The sequence below is a fragment of the Rattus rattus genome, chromosome 2 (genome assembly GCF_011064425.1).
Source record: "Rattus rattus isolate New Zealand chromosome 2, Rrattus_CSIRO_v1, whole genome shotgun sequence".
NCBI classification, from domain to species: Eukaryota; Metazoa; Chordata; class Mammalia; order Rodentia; family Muridae; genus Rattus; species Rattus rattus.
Genome location: NC_046155.1, coordinates 103,147,659 through 103,170,961, shown reverse-complemented (window position 1 = coordinate 103,170,961; position 23,303 = coordinate 103,147,659). Strand labels below are relative to the sequence as shown.

At 37.4% G+C, this 23,303-nt stretch overlaps 2 pseudogenes; both read right to left on the bottom strand.

Annotated features, from left to right (window-relative positions):
* Positions 1-9,419: 9,419 nt before the first annotated feature.
* Positions 9,420-16,334, bottom strand: LOC116893172 (annotated as a pseudogene).
* Positions 16,335-17,146: 812 nt separating this feature from the next.
* Positions 17,147-18,133, bottom strand: LOC116894081 (annotated as a pseudogene).
* Positions 18,134-23,303: the final 5,170 nt, after the last annotated feature.

Genomic DNA, 23,303 nt, shown 5'->3' with positions numbered 1-23,303 from the left:
AGGCCAAATTCCATTTTTCAACCATAGTTCTCAGGAGGAGCAAGAACATTCTTGAAAATCCATAGAATGTACTGACTGATAGTCACCTGACCTTCTGATCCCAGATAGAGTTCAAATGCATGTCATAATCTGCACATGCTTGCTAACTAATAGATTCAAAGTCAATATGCTTAACCAATTGTAACCTGGTTAATGTAACCTGTACCCCTAAAAAGTATAAAAACTGGAAAATAAACCTCTTACATTGCATCAAACTCCATTCTCATACCTCTCTGTGAGGTGGGGGGCCCGTGTAGTTAAAATTCACTTCAGGTCTTAAAGGGATACCTCCAGGGAGGGCCCAGTGGACACCAAGGCAGTTGAGGTACCAAAAGGGATCTCAAAAGATGTCAGATTAAAATGGCAGGGAATGTTCCAGGCTCAGAACAGGCCAGGGAAAGGAGCGCCACCCAATCAGTGCCAGTCTCCAGGACAATTTAGTTAAGGTCTCTTTTAGGGTTTTGTTCATTCTTTCTACCTGGCTCTGAGCTCTAGGGGCTCTGGTTGGTTGATATTGTTGTTCTTCCTATGGGCTACAAAACCCTTCATCTCCTTCACTCCTTCTTCTAACTTCTCTATTGGGGACCTCATACTCAGTCCAATGGTTGGCTGGGAGCATTTGCCTCTGTATTTATCAGGCTCTGGCAGACACTCTCGGGAGACAGCCTGATCAGACTCCTGCCAGCAAGCACTTCTTGGTATCCTCTGTAATGTCTGGGTTTGGTGTCTGTATATGGGCTGGATCCCGAGTGGGAGTCTCTGGATGGCCTTTCCTTAAGTCTCTGCTCCAAACTTTGTCTCCATGTTTACTCCTGTGAGTATTTTTCCCCTTTTTAAGAAGGACTAAACCATCCACACTTTGGTCTTCCTTCTTCTTGAGCATCATGTGGTCTGTGAATTGTATCTTGGGTATTCCAAGCTTTGGAACTAATATCCACTTATCAGTGAGTGCACACCATGTGTGTTCTTTTGTGACTCGGTTAGCTCACTCATGATATTTTCTAGTTCCATCCATTTGCCTAAGTATTTCATGAAGTCATTGGGTTTATTTTGTTTGTTTGTTTCTTTGTTTGTTTGTTGTTTTCTTTTTCTTTCTTTTTTTATTGGATATATTTCTTTATTTGTTTTTCAAATGTTATTTCCTTTCCCAGTTTCCTGTCCATAAGCCCTCTATCCCCTTCCCCCTCCTCCATGAGGGTGTGCTCCCCATTGACCTCCCCCTAACCATCCCCCCAGACATTCCACTGCACTGGGGGTTCAACCTTGGTAGGACCAAGGGTTTCTCCTTCCACTGATGCCCAACAAGACCATGCTCTGCTACATATGCAGCTGGAGCCATGGGTCAACCAATGTAGAGTGTCTGGGTAGCGGTTAAGTCCCTGGCAGCTCTGGTTGGTTAGCATTGTTGTTCTTATAGGGTTGCAAACCCCTTCAGCTCTTTCAGTCATCTCTCTAATTGTTCCAACAGGGGTCCCATTCTCAGTTCACTGGTTTGCTGCTAGTGTTTGCCTCTGTATTTGACATGCTCTGGTTGTGTCTCTCATGGGAGATCTATATCCAGTTTCTGTCATTTTGGTCATCCTTCTTCAACTTCCTGTGGTCTGTGGATTGCATCTTGGGTAGTTCAAGTTTTGGGGCTAAGATCGACTTATCAGGGAGTGCATACCATGTGTGTTTTCCTATGATTTGGTTACCTCACTTAGGATGATATTTTCTAGTTCAATCCATTTGCCTATGAATTTCATGAAGTCATTGTTTTTGATAGCTGAGTAGTACTCCATTGTGTAGATGTAGCACATTTTTTTAATCCATTCCTCATTTGAAGAGCATCTGGATTCTTTACAGCTTCTGGCTATTATAGATAAGGCTGCTATGAACATAGTGGAGCACATGTCTTTGTTATATGTTGGAGCATCTTTTGGGTATATGCCCAGGAGAGGTATAGCTGGGTTCTCAGGTAGTGGAATGTCCGATTTTCTGAGAAACCTCCAGACTGATTTCCAGAGAGGTTGTACCAGTTTGCAATCCCACCAACAATGGAAGAGTGTTCCTCTTTCTCCACATCCTCTCCAGCATCTGTTGTCACCTGAGTTTTTGATCTTAGCCATTCTCACTGGTGTGAGGTGAAATCTCAGGGTTGTTTTGATTTGCATTTCCCTGATGACTAAGGAAACATTTCTTTGGGTGCTTCTCAGTCATTTAATATTCCTCAGCTGAGAATTCTTTGTTTAGCTCTGATCCCCATTTTTAAATAAGGCTATATGGCTCCCTGGAGTCTAACTTCTTGAGTTCTTTGTATATTTTTGATATTAACCTCTATCAGATGTAGGATTGGTAAAGATCTTTTCCCGATCTGTTTGTTGCCATTTTGTCCTAATGACAGTATACTTTGCCTTACAGAAACTTTGCAGTTTTATGAGATCCCATTTGTTGATTCTTGATCTTAGAGAATAAGCCATTGGTGTTTTGTTCAGGAAAATTTCCCCAGTGACTACGTGTTTGAGATTCTTCCCCACTTTTTCTTCTATTAGTTTGAGTGTATCTGGTTTGATGTGGAGGTCCTTGACCCACTTGGACTTAAGTTTTGTACAGGTCGATAAGAATGGATGGATTTGTATTCTTCTCATGCTGACCTCCAGTTGAATCAGCACCATTTGTTGAAAATGCTATCTTTTTTCCATTGGATTATTTTAGCATTTTTGTCAGAGATCAACTGACCATAGTTGTGTGGGCTCATTTCTGAGTCTTCAATTCTATTCCACTGATCTATCTGCCTGTGTCTGTACCAATACCATATAGTTTTTATCACTATTGCTCTGTAATACTGCTTGAGGTCAGGGATGGTGATTCCCCCAGAAATTATTTTATTGTTTAATATAGTTTTCTTTATCCTGGGCTTTTTGTTATTCCAATTGAATTTGCAAATTGCCCTTTCTAACTCTATAAAGAATTGAGTTTTAATTTTGATGGGGATTGCATTGAATCTGTAGATTGCTTTTGGCAAAATGGTCACTTTTATTATATTATTCCTGCCAATCCATGAGCATGGGAGATCTTTCCAACTTCTCAGTCATTGTTTTTAATAGCCAAGTCATATTTCATAGTGTAAATGTACCACATTTTCTGTATCCATTCCTCTGTTGAAGGGCATCTGGGTTCTTTCCAGCTTCTGGCTATTATAAATAAGGCTGCTATGTTCATAGTGGAGCATGTGTCTTTGTTATATCTTGGAGCATCTTTTGCACAAAACATGATGTAGTAAAACCATGTCCTTTTACTGCATATAGACAATTTTCCCAAATGAAGACAGCTGGGAAAGATAAGCACAGGAAAGTGCTGTTGGTCAACACTGGGCTGAAGAAAACCCTGTTTGCTATGATTTATAACACCTCAGCTATATTCCTCCCCTCTACCTTTCCTCATCTTCTTCATCCTCTCCCCTTTCTTCCTCCTTGTCTCCTTGTATTTCTCTCCTTCTATCTTTCTAAACTGAGAGATGTATAGAACTAAAGTAAAAAGTAGGAGATGAGATGCACAGATATTGTTGTGGATTTGGTTTAGTGCTTGTATTATGCTAATTGGGCTCCCAAAATCACACAGGAATTCACATGTCTATATGTAAGGGTCTGCAGGGAAAGAGGTCAGAATAGAGCACGCCTGAAGAGAAAGGGATTAGATTCAATCTATAACTTTGTTGATCTTGGGTTACTGGACCAAGGACATGCTATTTTTGGAGAGAGGCTTTATATTTGTGTTAATAGAAGAAAAAGGCTTTGGACTCCTTCCAAAGATATATGGATCAGGTATGACAGGGCAAGACTCCCTAAAGTTCTTGGCTATAGAAAAGAAAATTTTGATAAAAGCAAACAGCACAGGTAACTCGATTTGCTTATTCCTCCACGTGGGAACAGCCCTGTGAGTGGCTTAGACATAAAAATGTCACATGCCAAAACTTCAGCCTAAATTAGACAATAAATCTTATTGGTTATGGAATCCTTTAGATTCATCATGCCATCCTTTACATGGTATGAATGAAGATTTGTTACAATTGGTTATTGATCAAATTAGCTCATAAAAGGATAGTTGTCTTTCACCCGCTCAAACAAGGAGCAAAAATTCATCTTTAACTGATTTGTGCACCTTGCACAATCCATACAAATATCTTAATAGTAATAACATTTTGGTTGTAAGAGTCATATATTGCAGAATGTGCACCTCTGGCAAGATTTATCCGTGGGAAAGCTGAAATGACCTGCTATACCAGATCCCTGTCTCCTGATGATGTTTCCAGAGACTTGCTTCCAGAACAGCTGTTGCGGTAAAACTAAACAACAGAGGAACCAGTTTCTACACATACCCTGGCAGTCACTAGTTCCAGCTCTAACGGGTCATTGAAACTTGTGCTAATTCATCTGAAATTAGTATCTCTCCTAGAGGGTTTCTTCTAGCCGTGAACTCTCTGGTTCCAGCTACCTGGTAATATCATGACTCAACAAACTGTAACCCAGCAATCAGATTTACATGTTAAATTCTCAATCCATAATACATCTACACAATAAACTTACAACCAATTGATTAGGATATAAACCACCCACCTAAACAAGATTTGCCCATCTAGACAACACAAAATCTTGTACACATCCATCCCTTAAGAATAGTCATGATAACCTGTAATATGTGCAGAGAGGAATCTTAATATCTGCCACCATGTTCTCTTGGCTGTCTCCTCCTCACTCTGGTCTCCTCTGCCTCTCTATTTCCTCTCCGTCCATCCTTCTTTCTCGTCCAGTGATAGGCCTCGTTCTATCCTGTACCTGCTTTCACCTGCATAATGACATCAACTTACAAATGGCTTCAGGAAGAGCTGCTGATTCCCAATGGACTTGGTTCATTCACCTTTCACACAGACCCAGTCAGAACTTCAGTCAAGCTCCGAGCCTTTTAAGCATACAAAGACTAGATAACAGATGCTAATGCTAGCTTTCTTAAGTCTAAGCAATTTTCCTATCCCTCTCCAGCCCTTAAAAAATAATCCATTGCCCCAATTCATCAGGAAGAAGCCATGGAGAGTCATCATTCTGATTCATTGCATTTGGGTATCTAGTTATGGTTATTTTATAAATTATTGATAGGCTGCCATTTTAGGGGATAATTTGGAAATGGTCATAATTTTGAACAGGGAGGAAATATATGGAATGAATTACTAATCCATTTATTCTCAACCAAAGGATTTTATAGCCATAATCTTACATTGGTATAAATCATTATAATTGATTTTCCACTTCAATAAAAATGATGTTATAATTTCTTACATTGGTACAGAATATATATTGATACAGGTTTAAGGTTTTCATTGGTGTAAGTTTTTTATATTGATACAAAATTTGAAATTAATATTGTTACTCCTAGATAGGCATTGTACCTATGCAACTCACTTAAGAATAAGGCTAGATCTAGTCTTTCTGATATCTGCTATTAAAAACTATTTAGTATGATTAGGTAATGCAAGTAAAAGGCCAGAGAGTAAACTCATGGTCAAATTGGATTGTGAGTAAATTATAATAAGGTTTTTTCAATATTACTCAAATAGAAATAGCTAAGAGTAGTCAAGGGTTAACAGTTCAGATATACTTTATATAGATAGTCTTCAAAAACATCAGAAATCCACAGAATATGGCATTTCAAGTCATTTCATTATTAATAGAAATTTTGACTAGGAGACATGTCTGCCTCTGACCGTACCCATTTCACAGATCAAAGAAAATATTGAGCATCATAGCTTCCATATAGAGTTGTTCCAGTCGTGGCAAAGCAGCCACCTGGCAAAAATTGCCCTAATTCATCTACAGACAAGAAAGACACACAATGTGGGATAGTTGACAGCTTAGCTTTGCCAAGATAGGATAAGCTAGTCCTTCATAATTCCTGCTTCACTTAAGGTCTGTCAGATGGTTCTGGGCCAGAAAGAGGCTGAAGACAGATGCTCCAATGTTTTGAGAAATGAGAGACTATCTGAGTAGTCATCTATCTCTGAAAATTGGCTAAGTTTTGGAAACTATATATTCAGGTAATATTTAATTTGTTCTGAGATCTCTGACAGGGTAGAAGAGTAGTTATAGTCTCACAATCTGTTAAGCACTGAGGGAGATGATGTAGATTGGTTTTCAGATGGTAATGCAAGTTAAAGTCAAAACATAATTCATGTGTCTAATTTTTAAGTTAGAATAGATGTTAATGTACCTAAATGGACAAAATTGATGGACTAGACATTATTAGTGTACAGCATACCTTATGGTTTACCCAATTGTTATAACATAACTATGTTCAATTTATATCTGAGAAAAAAAGACCTTTTTTAATGGATAAAAAGGGAGAAATATTGTGGATTTGTTTTGTTGCTTATGTTATTTTTATTGGGTTCCCAAAATTTCATGAGAATTTGCATGTCTGCATGTAAGATGCTGAGGGTCCCTGTCACCAATTGACTTTGATTGGTAAATAAAGTTGATGGCAGCCAGACATCTCTGGGCAGGGAGACAGAAGTAGGACTTTAAGACTTTGGGGAAATGGGGCTGCAGAAGAAGTAGAATCACCTGCCAAGAAATAAGATCCAGGCTTGAAAATTGCAGAAGCAAAAGCATACAGTGATTTAAGAGCCAGGAAAGAGCAGTCCAAGGGGCTTCACCTAATTGTATCTGGGGTAGCATAGATGGAATATAGGCTTTAGTAATTAATAATTCAGGAATATTGAAGGGGAAGCATTAGCAATGTGGAAGTTTGGAAATGGCCCAACCATTGTGCTTTTTAAGGCATATTAAATATAAGGCTGTGTGTGTGTGTGTGTGTGTGTGTGTGTGTGTGTGTGTGTGTGCGCGCGCGCGCGCATGCGCTCACGTACAGACTTCATTCAAGAATACAGAGTATTGGAGCAGGTAGCCGCTGAAGAGATTAGAGCAAATTAATTTTCTACAGCAACAGGATATAGGAATAAAAGGGGAAATAAAAGTATATATTAAGAAAAGTGGGACTGGGTAAAAAAGGGAGGGAAAAAATAACTCAGCTAAGAGAGCAAAGTTCAGTCTCAAGATTTTGTATTGTTCATTAAATATCTCCTTTCTGAAAATTCTGTAACAACATACTTCTAGAATCTACACACTCCCCACAGAATCCTCTTTGTAATAAGATTAGGAAGTCTGCACTTGGTATCGGGTCTCTCAATGCCTTATTATTGTTACTACTCTTGAGGGGAACTCCACAACCTAATAAAAAATCATCACTGGGAGTGGATACTACCATTTATTACTGGAAATGGATACTATCTTTTTTTTTTTTTTTCGGAGCTGTGGACCGAACTCAGGGCCTTGCGGTTGCTAGGCAAGCGCTCTACCACTGAGCCAAATCCCCAACAGAAATGGATACTATCATTTATACCTTTCATTAAATTCCCTCTGCAAATTCCTGATTGGAAAATACAAGTGCCATAGACTGTTCTAGTAAAGATACGAGGTAAACTCTCTCTATACTATGAAATAGAAATTGTCAGTTTTCTAAATTCAGCTGCTTATAGTTTCTAAACCATTAAACAAAAGTCTAATCAATATCCTTGTTTATGGCATGTTTCGTGGAAAGCTCACCTCCAGCTAAAGTAGTTCGAGAGACCTTTAGTGTAGCTAGTAAAAGGGAGAGATCTTTATAATATCACCATGTACAGCCTTGGGGACTGTCTGAAATTAAAGTCAGCTCAAACCTGTTTCATCTCCTGGATTAACACCACACAGCCTCTTGGCAAAATTATACTTTCTTCATCAAGGACAGATATACCGATACTGAGAGGAAAGTTTCTCTGTCCACTTCTCCACAAATACATGCATTAAAGGTTGAAAGTGGGAGGTACTAAGAGCTACCACACAGAGCACATGTAAGGATGGCAGATTTCATGTAAAATTTTAGATTCTCATTTATGATTCATAAGAAATCATAATTATGTCAAGATATTAACAAGTCACATGCTTATCTGACTTTTTACATCCATGTCTTGGTGTTCACTAACACTGAGTAAGACAGTGGTTCTTAACCTGTGGGTCATGATCATTAGACAACACATATTTCCAATGGTCTTAGGAACAGAGAGACACTACTCAGTAGCAAAATTACATATGTGAAATAGGAACAAAAATAAATTTATTATTGGGGGTTTCTATGAAATCCATTGTTAAAGCTTCTCATAATAAATAAATTTTAAATTTGGTTGTTAAGCCATGGTAACTTAAAATGGAACATATTGGAATAATTTACATTATGCAAATATATTTCCATTACATAATTTTCTACATTGTTTATATGACATTCCTACACACACTAGTCTTTTATTACAGATATGCACAAATACTTTAAAGCTAGAAGTGAGGTTGTGTGTGTTCATGTTTAAGAACCTGCTTTTATGTACAGAACATGATTACTCAAAAAAGGATAATATGGTAAATAGAAGTAATGTGGAAAAGATAAAGATATACAATAGTTCAAATTAAAAGAGTTGAGAAAGAAGGAATTTAATGTGAACCCCCCCCAAAAAAAATAAGCAGGGTTTGGGGAGAAGTAAGGACCTGTATTCCTTGTCTCTAATGAAGGAGTTTGAATATTTACTTAAAGTAAACTTTTAAAAAATAATTATGGAATACCAACAAATACAACATTTAGTTTGAAGATATGTATAATATAGCATGTACAGAATAGAGGGTGCTTGATATCATGAAGGTTCAATACAATTTGTAGTAAATAGGTAAATTAATATTTTTACCCTCTCATGAAGGACAATAGTAGGAATGAAGCAAGAATGATATCTATCAAGACTGATACAAGGTTAAGTCACACACACACACACACACACACACACACACACAAAAATCTGTTTTAAAGAGATGTTGACTGAATTTTAAACTTGTAATTAAAAACTCCATTGTGTATGTCATTTTCATACAGACACTCAACTTCATTTTTTTACTTCTATTTATATTTTATTCGCATCATTCTATATAGCAATATCATTTAAGTGAACCTAATAAAATAAAAATATAAACAAAATAATATATTGGCTTATATCTATAAACTCATTAATCACTAAATCTGAGTTTCCTCTGTTCTTGTGAAGACAGATGCCCTTAAAAAGTTTTCATTTTATTCTTTCAATCAACAAAATATAAAGAAACTGCATAAGAATCTCATTTTATTAATATATCATAATATAATGTTTAATGTATAATATACAATCACTGAATTGTCATATGCTACTACATAGTTTCAGCAATTTACAATTAATTGCATTAATTAATATATATAGATATTAATTTATATATTTATATATACATGTGAGAGGATATTCCTTATTTCTGTAATAATATTTTCTTCACACGGTCATAGATTTGTTTGGTCCTCACCCCATATATGACAGGATTGAGCATTGGTGGCACTACAACATAAAGGTTGGCCAGAAGTATGTGTATATAGCGAGGCACATTCCTACCAAAGCGGTGAGTCATGAAGGAAAAGAGGGCTGGTGTGTAGAAGGCAAGGATGACACAGACATGAGAACCACAAGTGCTGAGGGACTTGATTCTGGCTTCCCGAGAAGGAAGACGGAAAACAGCACAGAGTATCTGTGCATAAGAAAAAGCGATGGCTATAATATCAAAAACCAGGATTGAAATAGCACCAGACCATAGATTATATTGACTTGATACTGGCACAAGACAGACGAGCAAGACCCATGCTCACAGAAAGGTGGAATGACATTATTCCCACAGAAGGGCAAACCGGAGTATGAGAAATACAAAATGGATAACGGAAAGAAACGATCCAACTAATACACCCAGACCAATCATGGAAACTGCCTTGTTGGTGAGGATGGTACTGTATCGAAGTGGCTGCAGATGGCCACATAGCGTCATAAGCGTATCGCCAAGAGCACTGCTGACTCCATGCCTGTGGAAGTTGTGGATAAAAACATCTGAGGAGGCAGGCACCAAAAGAGTATCACCCCTGAAGTTAAACTCAGAAGATCCAAGCATCTTGGGATGGTTGCCAAGTTGAAAGGCTCCAAGTCAATGGTGCTAGCATGGCCAGAAAGTAGAACATGGGCTGGTGGAGGCTGCTCTCAGTCTTAAATCACCAGCAAGATAGTGACGCCCCAAGGAGAGCAATCAGATATACAACACAGAAGGGAAAGCCAATCCAGGCATGGGAGATCTAGTCCTGGGGATCCCCAGCAACAGGGAAGGAGGAAGGGTGAAACTGGGTATCATTGAAAGGAGCATCCTGTTGGTCATACCTAAGTCCATGGTCCTTAGAAATCAACACTCAATAGTCTTCAGGATTACAAGTCAAAATCTGTGGAGTTAGAGATCTACTGTAAGAACATTGTACTAACTGTACATGTTCTGTGCTTCAATATAATAAATACACAATTCATAGCATCTATATAAAGTACAGTATATAAAAGTAAATTTTGGTAGCTTCAACAGAAGACATGCCATGAATCATGATAAGACTGGTCACAATATATTTATCTTAGGGCCTTACTTTTCTATTAATTTGCATTGGCTTTGTTATTGATGTCATTGTAAGGGCTTAGTTTAGCAATCTCCCATTATATATTCTCTCACCATAGCCAACAGAATTTTTTTCAACTTTGACAAGGAAGATTCTCTAGTAAGCATCCATTTCTCCAGCTGTTAACACAGACAAAATTATGTTCTCAATACAGTTTGTTGAAATGTAATCTCAACCATTAAAAAAATCACTTAAAGGCTTAGAATTGACTCATTTGTCAGTATATGTTTACTTATAATTTCAAAACTATGGTGGAAAACATAGTCAAAGTATTTGTATCAACTAGCCCTATTGATGTAATGTTTACTATATGAAATGTTATCTCAAAAAAACCTGTACAGATAACAAAGTCCTAAACATTTAGATGAAATATATGATATATATATATATATATATATATATATATAGAGAGAGAGAGAGAGAGTTAGCCTTACCTTTTACAAAAGGAACAGATAACACATTATCTCAGATTTTTCAAATGATCAGTGTCTATAGTTTTTAGCTAGGGAAAATGAAAGGAAATAGTGAATTGAAGTAGAGAATAAAAGGAAATAGAGTAATTACCACACTGTATTAATTGTATCACATTACAAAGTCCTCTAACAATGTGTATATACAGACATGTATGTTTATACATACATATATACTTTAAATTTGTGTCTATTTAAATAATATGTGTTAGTAAATTTCCTCTAAATCCAAGACAATCAAGATTTTAAAAATTGTCCAAAACATATCAAATTTCAAAGACTAGATACAAAGAAGAAGCAATGCATTCTGTATAATTAGTAGTCATGTACGTCTCCAGCTGCCTGAAGCCAACTTATTTTCTATTGTCATACACCTTAGGACACTATTAGGGAATGTTTTCAAAGCCTCGATCATTTGTGATGCTGATGGTTTCACAGTAAAAAGAAAGAAACCCTTGTTCATGTGTATGAGAGGTGGAAGACAAACAGACTCAATTAGGCTTAGCAACAGTCGGAGCCCTGTATCCTTTTCTTTTACTCATTGGCCTCCTGCCTTTATTAAGAATCTCCTTTCCAGGAGAGATGTACAATTAGTATTCCCCAGAGATGATTTTATGAAGGGACAGAAGGTCCTGAGGAGTCCATTTTCTAGCCTAGCCCTTACACAGGAGGATGGTTAAACTGTTTAGATGGAAGCACAGGATATGTACAGTTGGGCAACCCTGGCTTCTAGCAAAATCCAGACAAAAAAAAAATGATTATATCAGTAAGATGCAGAAGAGAAGGTTTCTGAGTCCCTTTTCCGACAGAAACATCCAATTAAAAACTACAATGGTCAAAACTCTTCTGAGAGAATGCTAATTTATATGGAATTTACAATAACTTTGTGAGGCATAATGACAAGTTTCATTACCATATGACCATCATAAAAAAGATATCTTAGCCCCAGAGTTGTCTCGTAGGAAGAAAAAGGAACAAAGAAAATGTAGTTAAGCTTTTCAATGGAGTCTTGTGCTTTTGGATATTATGCTCACATAAATAGTCCAAGCATAAGAGACTAATTCTTTTTGGTCACATACATGAAATAAAAATATGAACTCATTAAAATATATAGGCAGAAAGAAAAGTAATGTTTACAAAAGGCTGGATCCTGAAAGATAAGAGAAATTAAGATTTCATAATTATGAGAAAATAATAATTTTTTGCACTAACAATATTTTGAGCATTAGCTGTAGAAATTCATATTCATTAAAGAGATCACATTTTGTCTTAAGAGGGTTTTTTTTTTTCTATTTTATCATTGTCTTGCAGTTTCATGCATTTACAGAAATGAATTGTACCATTTTCACTTCCATCCCTCTTCCTCATTCCTTTCCAGTTCCAACTGGATCTTCTTAATCATTTTCCGACTTTCTTGTCTTTGCTTTATATGGCACACTGATCTTATTAGTTCCTTCCTGAGCTTGGGTGGGAAAGTTCTTAAAGAGTATTAGCTGCAAATATTCCTTCTATGAGAAGTGTAAGTCTCATGGTTGCTTCTTTTATTCCTAGTAAAATGTTGATGGGTCTAATCATTTTTTTCCAATCTGACCAGGGGGGATTTCCTCTCTGTCCTCTCCTCCAGGCCTCTCCACTCCACTTCCTCTCTCACTCCACAACATACCTCCATCTATTCCTTTATTGTTTCTTGTCACAAAAGACAGGACTCCCATGGATATCAACCAGTCATGGCATATCAACTTACAGTAAGACCAGGTGCCTCCTCTACTATTAAGGCTGGCTGAGGTAACCCAGTAGGAGACAAGTATCCCAAAGGTAGATTCAGAGAGTCAGAGTCAGAAAACAGAGTCAGAGTCAGCTTCTGTTCCCACTGTTACAACCTATCCAACTATGTAACATGTGCCCAGGACCTAGGGCAGTCACATGCAGGCAGTTCAGTCTCCAAATACTTATGATCCCAGATTAGTTGATTCTGTTGGTTTCTTGTAGTGTGCTTGATGGTCCATCTTGCTCCTACGTCTTCCCTCCCCCTCTCCTGCAGAATTTCCCAAGTTCTGCCTATGGCTGTGGGTCTGGGTACCTTCTGCATCTGTTTCTATTAGTTGCTGGGTGAAGCCTCTCTGATGACAATTAATTAATCTAGACACCAATCAGGAGAGTACAGGAGAGTACTATTAGGGAAATACCCATTTTGTTTGCCTTTATTTATTTATTTATTTTATTTATTTATTCATTTATTTTCTTGGGTCATCCAGTGTCTGAGGGTCCTTGCCTTCAGCAGTGTTATGGTTGGCCTCTTCTTCATGGCCTAGATCTCAAGCTGATTAGTCATTTGTTGATTAATCCCCACAGTTTCTACAGTACTTTTACTCTAGCACATCTTGTAGGAAAGAGAAACGACAGGTCAAGATTTTGTGACTGGGCTGGTGTCCCAATGCCTCTGCTGGCAGTCTTGTCTGGGTAGAGAAGATGGTCAGTTCAAGCTTCATATCCCTCAATTGCTAAGAGTGCTAGCTAGGTCACTATCATAGATTCGGTAATTTGTAGATTGCACCAGGTTTCTAGCTCATCCAGAATGCCACCCCCAACCAACCATGATTCCAGTTTAGAAGGCAGTTTTACAACATATTCATGTCCACTTAGCAAAACAATAGTAGTAGGTTTCCTTAGAGCTATTGATTCTCAACCTGCAAACCAATAGTTTTTAACCAAAATTTATAAGATGGCATATAAGATCCCTCTGTGGGAGTAGACAGATTGCAAACCCAATAAGAAAACAGTGGTTCTATTTATAATAGCCAGAAGCTGGAAAGAACCCAGATGCCCTTCAACAGAGGAATGGATACAGAAAATGTGGTACATCTACACAATGGAATATTATCAGCTTTAATAAACATTTTATGAAATTCAGAGGGCAAAATGGTTGAACTGGAAAAATATCATCCTGAGTGAGCTAACCCAATCACAGAAAGACATACATGGTATGCACTCATTGATAAGTGGCTATTAGCCCAAATGCCTGAAATTACCCCTAGATGCCTAGAACAAATGAAAAAACTCAAGACGGATGATCAAAATGTGAATGCTTCACCCTTTTTAAAAAGGGGAATAAGAATACCCTTTACAGGAAAGAGAGAAAAAGATTGTGTCAGAGACTGAAGGACACCCATTCAGAGCCTGCCCTACATGGGCTCCATATATACAGCCACCCAATTAGATAAGTGATGGACGAAGCAAAATAGCGCAGAATAGATCGCTTTCTCCAGAATACAGAATACAAAATACAGAGGCGAAAAGCAGCAACCACCGGAACTGAGAATAGACCCTGTTAGGGAATCAGAGTAAAGAACTGAAGAGCTAAGGCTCGAGACCTATGCACAACAATGCCACAATCAATTCCAGGACTAAGCCACTACCAGTAAAGACCATAAGGCTTTGACTTGAACCCCAAGTAGGGAATAGTCTAGTAAGGTACCAAAGTGGAAGGGAAGTTTAGTCCCGCGGAAACCGAAAGGAATAACAAATAGACGGCAAAATAGGAGGGTATATGAAGAAAATATTGAACTAAAGGAAAAAAAAGAAAAAAAGAAAAAAAAAAAAAGAAAAACAGAAAACTGGTTAACCCCATGATAGACTAGAGGTCATTTTTTCCCTATTAGGTCATTAATTATTTTACCTCCCACAGTTCAGTCCCAATCATAATAGAATAAATAGCATTTATGCCTTTCCCTCAAGCAACTGAATAACACCTTCTGGGGACTTATGAAGAATAGATGATATGGAGGAATTTTCCAGCTCACTACATTTTTGGTTTCCCCATGACCTGTGACTCAGATGATGTGGTATGATCAGCAATAGGGATTTAGCCCAGTGGTAGAGCGCTTGCTCATTAAAAGCACAAGGCCCCGGGTTCAGTCCCCATTCAAAAAAAAAAAAGAAAAAAAAAAAGATTAATGGAAGGGACCCATACTGTTTGGATGTTTTGGGAACCCTGAACAACAATCATATGCGAAGTTCCCACATTGAGCATTACTATTTTTTTTACATAATTCATGGAAGAAGAAGTAGACATAAAACCCTGCCGCTTAATCCAGAAGCTATCTCAATTTGATAACTATTTGCAAATGAAAGATTAGTTTTCTACAACAAAGTCTTTTTTTTTTTTTTCATCTTATTAACTTGGGTATTTTTATTTACATTTCGATTGTTATTCCTTTTCCTGGTTTCTAGGGCCAACATCCCCCAGCCCCCCCCTTCTCCTTCTATGGGTGTTCCCTCCCCATCCTCCTTCCATTACCGCCCTCCCCCCAACAATCATGTTCACTGGGGGTTCAGTCTTGGCAGGACCCAGGGCTTCCCCTTCCACTGGTGCTCTTACTAGGCTATTCATTGCTACCTATGAGGTTGGAGCCCAGGGTCAGTCCATGTATAGTCTTTGAGTAGTGGCTTAGTCCCTGGAAGTTCTGGTTGCTTGGCATTGTTGTTTATATGGGGTCTTAAGCCCCTTCAGCTCTTTCAGTCCTTCCTCTGATTCCTTCAACGGGGGTCCTGTTCTCAGTTCAGTTGTTTGTTTCTGGCATTGACCTATGTATTTGCCATATTCCAGCGTGTCTCTCAGGAGAAACCTACATCTGGTTCCTGTCAGCCTGCACTTCTTTGCTTCATCCATCTTATCTAGTTTGTATGTATATGTATGGGCCACATGTGGGCAGGCTCCTGAATGGGTGTTCTTTCTGCCTCTGTTCTAAATTTTGCCTCCCTATTATTCCTCCCAAGTGTATTCTAGCAACAAAGTTTAATGGGAATACAAACTACTTTTAGAGTGTCAGGTAAATATTTTTATTTTTATTTTTTTTTTATTTATTCTGTTATACAAAACATGCCAATAGCACCAATCCCTGACATTATTAATGATACACCTCTGTTATGAGTACAAACAGGAGCCTAGCACACATGTCCTCTGAAAGACTCTAGTCATGACTGAAACAGATGAAGATATCCACAGCCAAACATTAGACAGAGAACAGGAACTCTTATGGAAGAGTTGGGGGAGGGGGAGATTGAAGACTCTGAAGGGAATGGGAATCCCATGAAACAACAAAATCAACTAACCAGGACACCTGGGACCCCTCGGATAGTGGTGAGAGCCACAACCACCATGAACACACAAGGGCTGAATGAGGCTCTTGGCACATATGGTAGATGTGCCACTGTCTCCATTTGGGTTCCTCAACAACTGGAGGAACTCACCCAAAAAGCTGTAGCCTGGACTATGTGCATCTGTTTCTAAACAGGACTGCCTTTACCTGGGCCTCAGTGAAAGACACTTAATTTGGTAGGATTTTCTACCTTCCAGGGTGGACGGCATTCAGAGTAGGGTCCCTCCTCAGAGGAGAAAGAAAGGAGGAATGAGTGGGAAGGAGTCTGTGGAGGGGAACTAAGAAGAGAGCAGCATTTGAAATATAAATAAATATAAATATACATAAATAGAATGGATGATAAATAAACTCTTCAAAAAGGAGGACAAATAATACTGAATAAATTGCAGAGAAATAGGCCACAACGTAGAAGGTGTAAAGCTACAGAAATGTTGCAAAGATAGTCAAATGAAAAGTACACTTGCATAAGATGTCTTTATAGTTTTCTCGCTTTGTCAATAAACCCACTCTCTACACTAAATATAAACACATTTACACAGCAAGGATGCAGGCATTATGATAAATGAAACCTTTCACTTAAATACTGTGTATTGCACTCCATAGTAGTACTGAAAATTCAAAATAATTATTTATAGGAGAGTAGTGAGAGCATCATTATAGAATAATCCTTTCTTATTTGGGAAACAGGTATGAAGTCCACAGGAAAAACTGCAATTTTACTTCTTCCTAACAAACAATTATGTTCTTTAAGACAGTTTCAACTGAAAACATATTTAAATCATAAAAATATTTAAAAAATGAAGAAAATAAACTAAAGTCCTAGATTAGGTTAAAAAAAAATGTACTGAGATTTCACTCAGCAACAAAATGAATTCAGTTTTTGAGCTTTGAAAATCTGAACATCTTGAGGAATCTGTTTCGTATTTTCTTTGTCCTCACACCATAAATAATGGGGTTCACCATGGGTGGCACAAGAAGATAGATGTTGGCCACAAATATATGTACTTGGGGAGCCACTTTGTGCCCAAACCTATGGGTGAGGAAGGAGAAGAAGGCTGGGGTATAGGACACTAAGATGACACAGACATGTGAACCACAGGTGCCCAGAGTTTTGAGTCTGGCATCCTTGGAAGGAAGATGGAAGACTGTGTTGAGTATGAGAACATAAGAGCAAATGATCAGTATGAAGTCCACCCCACCAGTGAGGAAGGCCACAATGAGGCTGTAAGCTCTGCGGATGCTCGTCTCAGCACAGGCAATCTTGATGAGGGCCATGAACTCACAGTAGGTATGGGAAATTATATTAGTCTTGCAATAGGGAAGCCAACGTAGCAAGAAAGGGTGAGGACTGAGAAGGGCTATTCCCCGAAGGACAACGGCTAGACCTATCCCTCCAGTTAGAGTGCGTGTCAAAATAGCTGAGTGTCTTAATGGGTTACAAATGGCTATGTAACGGTCAAAAGCCATGGCCAAGAAAAAGCCAGACTCCATGGTCGAGCAAGAGTGAATTAGGAAGATCTGAGTGAGGCAAGCTTCAAAGCGAATCTCTCCATCATGAAACCAGAAGACACTGAGAAGTTTGGGAACAGCTGTAGTGCATACCACGAGGTCGGCCACTGCCAACATGCAGAGGAAGAGGTACATTGGCTCATGGAGGCTGGAGTCTGTCTTGATGATAAACAGAAGTGAGTCGCTTCACCTTCAATGCTAAAAATATAGACCATGCAAAAGGGAATAGAGATCTCACATGTGTGCTGCCTCCAACCCAGGTAGGAAATGCCAATGATGAAGGTTGAAGGATGACATTGACTTATTGTAGACAGACATACCAACTGTCAAATGTCTCAGTTTCCTCTTCATGGATGCTTACCAGGAAAAGGATCAAAATAATTTCTATGTTTGAAAATTTCATTTTAAGCATTACAGGGAATACCTTTTTGTGCTGGATAAATTATCGTGTAATTTTAAAATGTATAGATATTTTTGCTGCATAAAAAATCAGCTAATGATAGAATTGTAATTGCCTTTGTAAAGTCACCACTGATTCAAAAATAGCTGATACCTGTAATGAGTTCTGGAGACTTTTCATTCTAATGGGATTCCCTGAACTCTTTGTTCTCAACCACACAGACAACTCTCATGCTTTATATTTATTTATTAATGTTGCTTTATATTTATGTATTTATCATCACTATATGAATTTCTGTTTTCTATGAATAATGTATAGATAAAAATAAGGAAGACATGTAAGTACAAAGATGCAGGTTTATGTGATTGGAAATTCTATTATCTTCCATTGAAAACAATGTGATATTTATTGAAAATTGAAGAATGTATAAGGCTTATGGTATAAGGGAGTAAACATTTCCAATAAGGAAAGCAATCTATGAGGGACTCAATAGAGGAAATGTTTTTCTTCCTTTCTTTACTCTTCTGACTTCTACAAAATAAATATCATTAATAGTTTCAGGGATTAGTGCTTGCCCATGGGATAGGTCTGAAGTTGTGCCTCTTATTTCTTGGCCATTCCTTCATTCTCCGCTCAAACCCTCATTCCTGGTTTTCTTGTAGAAAGGATAGATTTTGGGTCAAAAGTTTTGAGAGTTGGTGTCCCACTGGGATTCTTGCTTGACTACAGGATGTTTTTCTAGCTAATGTGCCTTGTCTGGACTCAGTGTGAGAAGACAGCCTAGCCTTGCAGAAATCTGACCACCAGGGTAAGGGGATGCCACACCCCCACTTGCTCAGAGAAGAAGGAGAAGGAAGATGGGGGAAGGATTGTGAGACTGAGAGGGGGCAGTAGGTAGGGATTAAAGGACATTAAACAAATAAAATGAATAAATGCATTTTAGTTAAGCAGTGCTAAAAAGAAATCCCAATGACTATGTACAAATGCCTGCACACAGCAGTAACAATATGGGATCATTCTGTTAATAGTAGTAGATGAATGATCATGTAGAAAAATTATTTACTTCTACCTAAGAAACATTGAAACCACAAACATACTAGTGGTCAGAAAAATATATGTTAGGAGATAAACAAGACAAAGCAAAGTTATCCATGGTACTTCATTGACTTCAGTATTCTTATTTTGAACTTGCCAGTCAACTTTTGCAGTAATAAGTTAATTAGAAACACATTTTAGCTTTCAATAAACTCACTTATCTAAGTCGTTGATGCGGTGGTATTCTTCTCTATCGTAAACCTTCAAAATTTTTGCCTTTATGTGTTTCTGTATCGCCTGGTTTTCATGCCCAGACTCATGCTATAATTTGAATGATCCCACCTGTTCAATTTTAAATATACGGTTGGAACATAACTTTGACATACGTGTCATAGTCTCATATCACATGAATTATTTTAATCTTAGAAACACAACTGATGTTACTTCCTAAAATATTTATTATTATTGATGTTTTGCATTAGGTTGTTTATGGCAATAAAATTGTAGTATCCAAGAGTCAGGTTCATGGGCAAGGCATTATAGATCAAGCGTCATTATCAAAATTCTGGAAAAAGATAGGACATTTTATATTCCTTCTTTATTTGAAATTCTTGAATATAAATTATGTGCTCACTTGCACTATGTGACTTTCTAGAGAGCTTGAAATGGGCATTCTTTTTGATTGTAGTCAGCTGAATATCCAAGTTGATACAGCTTTATAATTTCAAACAAATCAAATTTAAAGGATTAGAACCAGAATATAAAAAGTTGAATAAACAGATACTCTTTTGTAAAGCTACTCGCAACTGTATATTATCCTGTTTCTAAACCTACTAATGATTAGCAAATACATGGAAGCAATTCTCCCGAGTAACATCATACATGAACTCATAAGTTTGTTCTACTTTCTTCATGAGTAGAGTCACGGTAACTGTATAAGTTTAAAAGGTAATAAATGATGTAACCTGGATTCTGTATCACATCCTAATTTCAGAATCTTTATGCTAAATTACACTGTTAAGTTGGCTTCCTATGGCTTTAGTTAATACCAATATTGGTTTATTACAATGATATATGCAGAATGCTGGGTATTTTCTGTATGTAATATTAAATGATGCTTTCACTATTAATTTGATTACAAATGATTCTTAAAGTTCAGTTTTCTTTAAAATTACATGAAGAAGCCCTTCAAATCAAATTTTTTTTCCTTTTGAAACTAGACCATCACAAGTGATATTCTGAATGCTTACTTAAAAGAAAAAAAATTGAAATAAATCCATGCCTTCGAACTTTATTTTCTCTAGAATTATAATTATGTATATGTACCTTTTTTGTTGCTTATACAGTCAATATATTTTGCTATAAGTTAGCACAAAAACCAAGTAGGATCAGTCCCAAATCTTACAGAAGCTTGTATACGTGACTGGATGCTCTGAGTACAGCCTCCTGAATCTTTTTATTTGACCTATTCACACCTCAATACCTTTTGACTAACAATGAGAGTTATTGTGATTCATCAGCTCAGGAATTTAGTTCTGAAACATCAGGTAAAACATCCAGTTATGCTTTGAGTAAGTTGTGGTTTGCCTAGCTCTCTATGATTAGGATTGAATCCCATTTGGACCACTAGGTGGTGCCTCAGATCCCATGGCCAAGGAATGGGCGGCTTCTCATGAATCAAGAAAATCAGAACAAAGATTAAAATCAGAGTAATAAACTTTTAGATCTTTAGGCTCACATTTTACTAATAGGAGATCAAAAACTGAGGGTCAGGGGAGACTTCCTGTCTCTACACCTACTCTCAGCATCGAAGCTAAAATTGCTTGAATCTCAATATGTAATGCTAAATAAACATCATATAAAAAGATAGAGACTCCGGCATTTTTAATAAAGGTGTTCTGTTTCACTTCTGTTGCTGTGGATAAGATATTCTGATCAAACAAAAAACCAACAAACAAATGTAAAAAGTAAACAACAACAAAATAACAAAAAATCAACACCTTAAGGAAGACTACATTAATATCAGCTTACAAGCAGATAGAGGCTAATATCCAACATATAAAGAACTCAAAAGTTAGACTAGAGAATCAACAACCTTTATTAAAAATGGGGTACAGAGCTAAACAAAGCAATTCCTGGGGTGGCTGAGGAATATCGAATGGCTGAGAAGTTCCTGTAAAGAATGCAGCACCAACATCCTTAGAAATGCAATTAAACAACCCTGGAGATTCCACCTCACACCATTGAATGGCTAAGATCAAAACCCTCAGGTGACAATAGATGACAAGGATGAGTAAAGAAAGGAAATACCTCCCCATTACAGGGATTGTAAACTGGTACAACTGCACGCCTGGAAATCAGTCTGTCGGTTCCTCAGACAATTGGACTTTGTACTATCTGAGGACCCAGCTATACCTACCTGAACATAAATTTTTTCAAAAAAGATACTCCAACATATAATAGTACACATGTTCCACTATGTCTATGTAAGCAGTAAAGAAGCGGAAGCAATAAGTTTAAGCAGCTAATCCTATCATATCCACACTAGGGAGCAGATAGAGAACCGATGCATGCATATCTTTGTTGCCTTTTGTTTATTATGAGCTAGATTTCTTCTTATATAGTTCATGGCCTCTTTTCAGGAATGCTGCACGCATAGAGGGCCGGGCCCCTCCCTACATCAATTACCTTAATTAAGATAATGTACTACACGCATACCCACAGCCAGTCTGAGTTGATAACAATTTTTCAGGTTATTCTAGCTGACTTCAAGTATACAATTAATTTACCACACCAAGCGTGTGGTCAACTCAAGGTTTTGTTAGATGTAAAACTTTTGAATCATAAAAATTCTATTATTGTATTATACTTCGAATCTTTATAAGCAAGTGTTAACATTCATTATGTAATATATATGAATCTTTCAGATATTCCAATTTTATAATAATTTAGACTCCAAAATGAATATAGTAGTTCATTCTAAAGTAAAGGAATGTAAAATTCACAAAAATTTTGACTGTCCAATATACATACCTGAAGAAGCAAGGTATCACCTTTAAATTTGATTTCACTGTCTTTGTGTTCATAACATACACAAAAATTCCTTTTTGTACATTGCTGTTCAGCCTTTCTTCTTCATCCTACCTTTCGCTAAATGGTCTATCATACAAATGCAGATGATGTAAAAAAGTGTGTTCTGATAGTCAGAATCTGTCACATGTTTGTAAAATAACTTCATTAGATAAGTTTACTTAATGATTTACAGTGCTTTCTGGGATGAGTTGTACATCAATACATGTTCCAAAAGAAAGAGAAGCTTGCTTAAGTATGCATTACGTTCAATCTGAAATCTTTATATCTATCTAGAGTGTGTTGAATGTATGGACAGGAAGAACCTAAGTGGGTGCACTATAATTTATGAGAACCTAATTTCACTATTTTATTTATCAGAATAAAAACTAATGTCAAACTCTTTCTAAATATTAGTCATTATACCTATAATTAGTGCAGCTCCATAATTTTAGAAGCCTCATTGCAACGAGAAGAGACTAGCTAGACTGTGGGTCCAGCAAAAACTAAACATCACTTTTCTCTGCTGGAAGAATACAACGATAAAATCACTCAGAAGAATATTCTACAGACCCTGTAGATCAGTTCTCCTCACTAAATCATAATCGTGGAGACTCTTTTCAGTAGATAGGAACTAACACACAAAAAAGCCGGCAACTGGATGCGTGAAGAGGACTTTGAAATATCTAGTGCTAAATGGGTTGTTTTTTTATCAAAGTTTTCTTCAGGGCTTAGCAAGGAGAAAGAGAAGCGGCAGAAAACATTTATAAGAGTTGGGAAATGATGGGGATGCCATCAAGAAATGATGTTTCCAGGCACAACTTATGCATATATGAACTCACTGAGACATGACCTGCACAAGTTCAGTTTCTCAGACAGGCCTCAGCACTGGTAGGCTGGGAAGCCCACATGAGCTCCAACATATTCTAAACCACGGCATTGCTCAGTCTGCTATTATGCAGACATCGAAGTATGTTTGGGGAGGGTGGTAGGTGAAGGAGACAGAGACACATGCCA